We start from the raw sequence: 7,181 nt of genomic DNA, 5'->3' as shown, positions 1-7,181 counted from the left end.
TAATGATGTCTGGTTAGTAACTGCTCAGAGTTGACAGCCGCTGATCTCCATCCAGGTACTGGATCTTAGTGAATGAGCCCCTCCCTGGGTCCCTGAGTCACATGTGCCGGCACGTGGCTTAAACTAACCATGCTACTTTCAGGGTTCACCCAGGAACCAAGGGGTGGTTATGATTGCTAGGACACATGTCTGCTTGCCCAGCTGGCCATTGAGTAGCCCTTCTGGGGTCGTCAGCCCCTCCCCCATCTCTGTGTACTCTGGACATTGAACAGAGATGAGAGCTTGGAACAGGGTAGCGGGGGGTGGGGGGAATCTGTGATTTGGGAAGGGGTCTTGTTTTTAGGATAAAATCCTGGGTCCAGTGGCCAAAGCTTCCCATATGTGTCTGTGGGGAGCCCACCCCTCACTTGCTGGGAATTTAATATCTAGGGTAGTGGTCTCTACCATTCTAGGATAGTCAAAGTTATGTATATTATAGAATTTCAGAAAGTACACCTGGGCATGGTGGGGAACAGCTGTAATTCCATCACTCAGAGAGAGAGCGTGCAGAGGCAGGAGGACTGGAGTTCAAAGTCATCCTTCCCCACAGAGCAAGTTCAAGGCCAGCCTTGGTTTCAGGAGAACCTGTCTCAAAAAAACAACAACAATACATAGATATACCCACAGAGGAAAACTTAAAAATACAGAAAAGCACACACACACAAGGAGATAAAGATCATCCAGTAATCTAAAAGCCCAGAGATAACCATGGTAACACTTCCTATATACATCAGTCTAGAACTTTTGCTTATGTAGACCAGGCTGGCCTCGACCTCACGGAGCTACACCTGCCTCTGCCTCCCGAATGCTGGATGAAAGCATGTACCACCATGCCTGGTAAGGATGCTCATTTTTAATTCTCAGAGACAGAGTCTCATAAAGTTCAGTTTGGTAGTGTTTATCTAGCATGCCCATAGCCCTAGGTTCCATTGCCGACACCCACACATTGGGTGTGGTAGCACACACCTGTTGTCCCAGGAGGTGGAAGCGACAGAATCAAAAGTTCAAGCTTGGGGGCTGTGGACGGCTCTGTGGTTAAGAGTGCTTGTTGCTCTTGCAGAGGACCTGGGTTCAGTTTTCAGCACCCACATGGTGACTTGAAACCATTCATGACTCCAGTTGCAGGGAATCTGACTCTTTGGCCCTCTGCCAGAACCAGGCATACTGCAGGCAAATATGAACATGAAATAAAATAATAAATCTTAAAAAAAAACAAAATTCAAGTCATCCTTTTCTGTACAGCTCTTTCTAGGCCAGTCTGGGCTACACGAAGGAGGACTTTGCCTCAGCAAACAAACAAGCTAACAAACAGAGCGCTGGAGAGATGGCTCAGTGCTCTCAGGAAGTTCAGTTCCCATGTGTGTGGGGGTTCACGACTGCGTGTAACTCCAGCTCCAGAGGACCCAGCACTCTCTCCTGGCCTCCCTGGACACGGTACACAATACACACACACTCATCCATACAGTCGCAAATACGCATTTTAAAAACTTTAAAGCTGCCAGGCGGTGGTGGCACACACCTTTAATCCCAGCACTCGGGAGGCAGAGGCAGGCGGATCTCTGTGAGTTTGAGGCCAGCCTGGTCTACAGAGCTAGTTCCAGGACAGGAACCAAAAGCTACAGAGAAACCCTGTCTCGAAAAACAAAACCAACCAAAACAAAAAGCTGTGTGATGGTGGCACACGCCTTTAATCCCAGCACTTGAGAGACAAAGGCAGGCAGATCTTTGTAAGTTCAAGGCCAGCCTGGTCTACAAAGTGAGTTTCTGGACAGTTAGAGCTGCACAGTGAAATCCTGACTTGAAAAGCAAACTAAAAAACCCAAAACCTTAAAAAAAAGAGGAACACTCTGTCTTTTGGTTTATTAGAAAGCATTCCAGCTGGTGGTGGCGCATGCCTTTAATCCCAGTACTCAGGAGACAGAGGCGGGCGTGAGTGAGGCCACTCTGGCCTATAGAGTGAGTTCCACAGTCAAGGCTACACAGAGAAACTCTGTCTCAAAAAGAGAAAGGAAGGAAGGAAGGAAGGAAGGAAGGAAGGAAGGAAGGAAGGAAGGAAACAACATTTCATCTCAGCTTCACTATTCCTACCTCTCTGGTTCATTAGTGTTTCAAGCTGAGGGCCAGTCCACAGAGCCCTTCTGTTGCGCTTGGCGTGTACTCTTAGCTGCATACCTTGGCAGGGACTGAGGAAGGTCCCCTTTTCCCCACCCACTCTATCTACCTGCTCTGGCTTCTCTGCTCCCCAAGCAACACTCTGGATCCTGTTTCCAACAGTCCTAACAACTGGCTCCCACCCTGTGTCCCCCAGAACCTCTTACATATGGCCCTGTTCCACTGACTCCCACCACACCTAAACTTCGTCTTTCTCCCACAGAGCTCTAGGCAGAGGCTGATGGTCAACGGATTGGCCACAGGTTTGGAAACTAAGATCTGTCTCCCTGATTTCCAATGGCCTTTGGAGGAAGGAGGTGGATAACTGGGCAAAGGGTGTAGCTCAGTTGGTCGAGTGCTTGCCCAGCAAGTGCAAAGCCCCAGGTTCAATCCCCAGCACCGCACAAACCAGGTGTGATTGCACACACCTTTAAGCAGTATCCCTGGGTGGGTGGAGGCAGGAGGATCAGAAGTTCAAGATCCTCCTTCAGCCTGGGACGTAAGAGACCCTGAGTCAAAAACAAAAACAAATAAAAAAAAAAACAAGCAAACAAACACTTGGGAGGGGAAACCTACTGATTTAATTTCTTTCTGTCCAGAATTCATGCTCCTAATCATGAGAAATTTTCTCTTTAAATACGTTTTATTCCCCTTCTCTCCTTTCTCACCTCCTCGTTCCTCCTCTCCTCTCAGCTTTGACCACAGTCTCCCACTTTCCTGTCCTCCGCTCCCCTCCTCTCTCCTTTCTTTTTTTAAGTTTTTTTTTCTTTTAACTTTCAAGGTCATTCCGGACTCCTGATGCCGCCAGTCCCTTAGTGAGACGTGAGCGCCATTGGCGTCTGTGGCCTCTGTTTCCGTGGCAACCCAGTAACCATTAATTTTCAATTAAAGGAGACAAAAAGCTGGATGACAGCTCCGGGTCTGCTGAAGATGTCAAGAATCTGTATTAATATACAGCAAGAGAGCATAATTGTGTGTCCATCTTCCAGAGCGGCGAAAAATGGAGGGATAATTACCGGCTCGAAAGCCACTCTGTAATTTAGTCCTTACTGTCACCACAGCCCTACACATTAGCATAAATTAAAAGCAGGGTTTATTGTTATCAAAGTGCATTGATATCGCCAGACCCGCTTTCTTCCTTTTAACTGTTTGTTGTGGTTGAAGTGACTCCCTAGCTCTCTCTGGGGTCTCCCTGGGATAGAAAGGGGACGCTCCAATGCTAGACCTGGAAGGTCATAACCATCTTTTTTTCTGCCATCTTTGGATCCTCTGGGTGGAAGAAAACCAACGGGAAGATAGTGTCCCCTGATAAGGGCTGCAGGTGACGGGCAGGTGTGCTGGGTTTTTATTTCACCATTCGAGTATGAGGGCTTTGTTATGTTTGAGAGTTCTCAAGCTCTTTCTAAGGGCGCCACTGCTGCATCCTGGGTCTGTCCCCGTTCTGCTGGTCCATTGTGAGGTGGGAGGTACAGGCTGAACACACAGCAGGTCCTCAAGGCCGACCTGTTAAAGGGACCGGTTGGTACAGAGGGGTCTCCTCCTCTTGTCTGGATGCCAGGAGATAGAACCTTCTAGATTTCCTGGTTCAGGGAATTTAGTGTCAGCTAAAGCAGAGACACCCATTCTCCTTCTGGGCCACCCAGAACTCCAGCTTCCCAGACAGAGCTCTCTGGAAGCCCCCCCTATTTGGTCATGCTTCCCTTGGCCTTGGGTCTTGTCACCCTGCAGCCTCTCCTCAGAGGAGTTAGAATGCTTCAAAGTATCTCCAGAGTGCCAGTGCCAGCCACAGAGCGCCAGTGCCAGCCACAGACCGAGACCGAAGCATTTCCATGAACAGGGATGTGATGTGGGGGTTTTCTTGTACTCTATCCAGAGAGAGCTGTCCTTCAGAGGGAATTTAGTGTAATTACCCTTAAGGGAGAGATCCTTACACAGCCAGTCACAACACTGACCTCCTAGCTGAGGTTTGACAGCAAAATTACAGGCTGTGTACTCAACACAGGGGCATCCTCCCTTTTTTGGGGTGGGGGAGGAAAGAGGAGGAGGCAAAGGAGACACAGACACTTTGAAAAGAAAAGTGCTGGTTTCCGGCTGCCAGGCACGAGGGCTCTCCTTGGCGAGGCGTCGACAGGGCAAAGAGAAGGAACCCCAAGGTCTCCAGCTGCCAGAGAGGAGGGGCTGAGGCAGCAATCCAGTCCTGTAAATGTCTGGGCCATGGACCGCAATCCTATGATCCCGGATTGAGCTTTAGAGCACTAGGATTTATTTGATAAAATGCCTAAGTCTCCCAAACTCATCTGTCCTCCGATCCTTCCCTGGTGCTGGAATGTTCTCCTTGTACCCCGGTGAGAACATATTCAAGGTCCTGTAAACATCACCTTTGTGTCCTGGTTAGTGTTTGTAGGCTAATGTGCTGCTGGTCCAAATTTAGCACGGACTTATCTCTCAGATGCGTGCTGGCCTCTCACGGTAGGACACTAAGGACTGACAACAGACAACTTTTCTCAAGGACTGGAGAAAATCTCGATGGACTTTGAACCCCCCACCCCCATACGGAGTGGTGGAAAATCCCCAATCTTAAAGTAGCAACAGCTTCGGAGACCTGATGGATCCAAACTCCGCCCAGGGCAGCCTTCCCTTTCTGCCCTACCTCTGCCTACCTGTGCTCTGCTCCTGAGAAGTCTCTTTCGCTGATCACTAGCATTGACTTCTTGGATTTCCTCCTGGGTGTGATAGAGAGCCCATTGTTCTGAATTCCTTCTCTCCTTGTGAATCCCACAGAGCCGATCTGGACTTTATTCAATGAGAGGGTCCTCCCAATGCATGCTGACAACTTAGCTGTTCCTGGTAGACAGTCATCTTCTGGTCCATCCTTCCAAAACGGTGTAGAAAAGAAGGGTAAACGTGCCAGGGGCTCAGTTGGGAAACCCAGTGTTCACTGAGTATCTATGTGTCACAGGCACAAACACCCACTATCCTTCCTTTTCTATCTCCCCATCCAGGTAAGGAAGGGAGAAGAAAACTCGACCCAGGTCACGTGGTTTGCAAAGGCAGAGGCGGGATGGAAGCAGTGCTTCCCAGGCCGCTTGAGGGCTCGCCTTAAGTTTCTGATCTAGACTTGCAGGGCGCCATCATGTTGGAACTGGGTCAGGAGTTCCCTGTTTCCCTATCTTCAGAGCTTGCATCCTTGCTGCCTGGAAGGGGGAAAGGATTCTAGGGAAAAGCCAGTCTCCCTAGACTAGTCCTCCCCTCCTGCCTTACCCCCTCAGCAAAGACGCCAAGGGCGTGGACAGTGCCATGGTTCTTTCTGCCCATGGGTCCTGTGCCAGGGCTCTATAGAGCACCCATCATTCCTCCAAGCATCTGCCTCGTGGATACATCCACCAACCTCACCTTCTAGGGAGCCGCAACCACCCCTCCCAGGCCCCCAGCACCTATTTCCTCCCTCAGCTGGGGTCTCCTTAGCCACTATATACTCACTCCAGCTCTGTGGGAGTTCACTCTGGTGTATGTTGGGTTGTGGTGTTAAGGTGTGTGGCATGGGCCCAGAACCCACTTCTATTCTGAACTTTGAGTATGGCAGAATAGATTTCTGGGAAACTTTATTTTTTTTTAAGTTTATTTCCGTATGTGTGCATGTAGTATTGTATGTATGTGATATGTCTACATATTGGTGTAGATGCGGTAGCCCAAGATCAACATCAGATATATTATTAATTATGCTTTATTTATTGTGCGCATGTGTGTGTGTGTGTGTATCTCTGTGTGTGTACAGCTTGTATATATATGTCAGAGGACTTTTTGCCAGCGTTTCTTCTGCCATGTGGGTCCTGGCGATTGAAATCAGGTAGTCAGGTTGGGTGGCAAGTGCCTTTTCCCCTGAGTCATCTTACTGGCCTTCCCCACCATTACTTTTTAAGACAGGGTCTCTCAATGAACCTGAAGTTCATCAGTTGGGTGAGGTCAGCAGGCTCATAAATCTCAGTGATCTTCCTGTCTCCACACTCCCCCCACCCCAGGTCAGATTCTAGGCATCTCGGTTCAGGTCCTCCTGCTTGTGTGCCAGGCATGGTACTGATTGAGCCACATCTTGGCTCCTTCATGTGGGATTTCTGCCCCCACCCCACCAGCAAGTCTTTTGGGGCACCTTCCCTTCTAAGGACTGCCTCCTGAGAAGGGTTCCTTTCAGACTCCATTAGCCCAGGAGGGCCCACAGGTACAGCCTGGCTCACCTCCCTTCTCCAGGACTCAGGTGACTTACCTGGGCTAGAGTCCACACCCAGGAGTCCAAGGGTGCCCCTGGGAGGCCCCCACCCTGGCCTCCAAGTGGTCGCCCTCCCCACAGATGTAAATCCTGGCCCCAGAGTGGCCACACAGAGCATGCCTCTTAAACAAACACTTCTCCTTGCTGTTTATCTCCCTGGCCTTTAAACAAACTCTTTCAAAGGTTTCTGCTGATAGGGGGAGATTTGCTGAAAACCATTCCTTGCTTAAAAGCCCTGGGTTTATGCTGCTGGGTGGGGGTTGTGGGCCTCAGGCCTGGCGTTTCTCAGCCTCAGGACCGCATGTTTATCCTCTGGGCCTTGATAGAGGAGCAGCAGAGACTAATCTTTATGGAAAAGAAAATAATAAAAGCAGGAAGGGGGGGGAGGAGGGGGAAGGTTTGGTTCTCGTCACAGACTCCAAGAAGCTGTGGCAGGTTGGGGCGTGGCAGTGCCCACCGCTCTGCTGTGGGGGTGGGGCACAGTGTCAGGGTGGGTGGGGTCCCCCTGGACTTTGTACAGAAGGCAGGTGAGCCTCCTGCTGGCCTTCCATCTCTACAGAGGCCAGAGTGGGCCTCTCCCAGGTGCTTTGGGTAGGAGTAGGGGTGGGGGTGGGGCCTGGCAGCAGTCACATGTTCCTGGCTGTTTGTCCTCTGCCTTCGATCAACCTGAATTCTGGAAGCACCCATGGTGTGGCTTTTAACATGTCCTTCAGCATTCTTACTGATC

This window comes from Microtus ochrogaster, linkage group LG2, assembly GCF_000317375.1.
Source record: "Microtus ochrogaster isolate Prairie Vole_2 linkage group LG2, MicOch1.0, whole genome shotgun sequence".
Classification (NCBI taxonomy): Eukaryota; Metazoa; Chordata; class Mammalia; order Rodentia; family Cricetidae; genus Microtus; species Microtus ochrogaster.
This window is presented reverse-complemented; position numbering follows the sequence as displayed.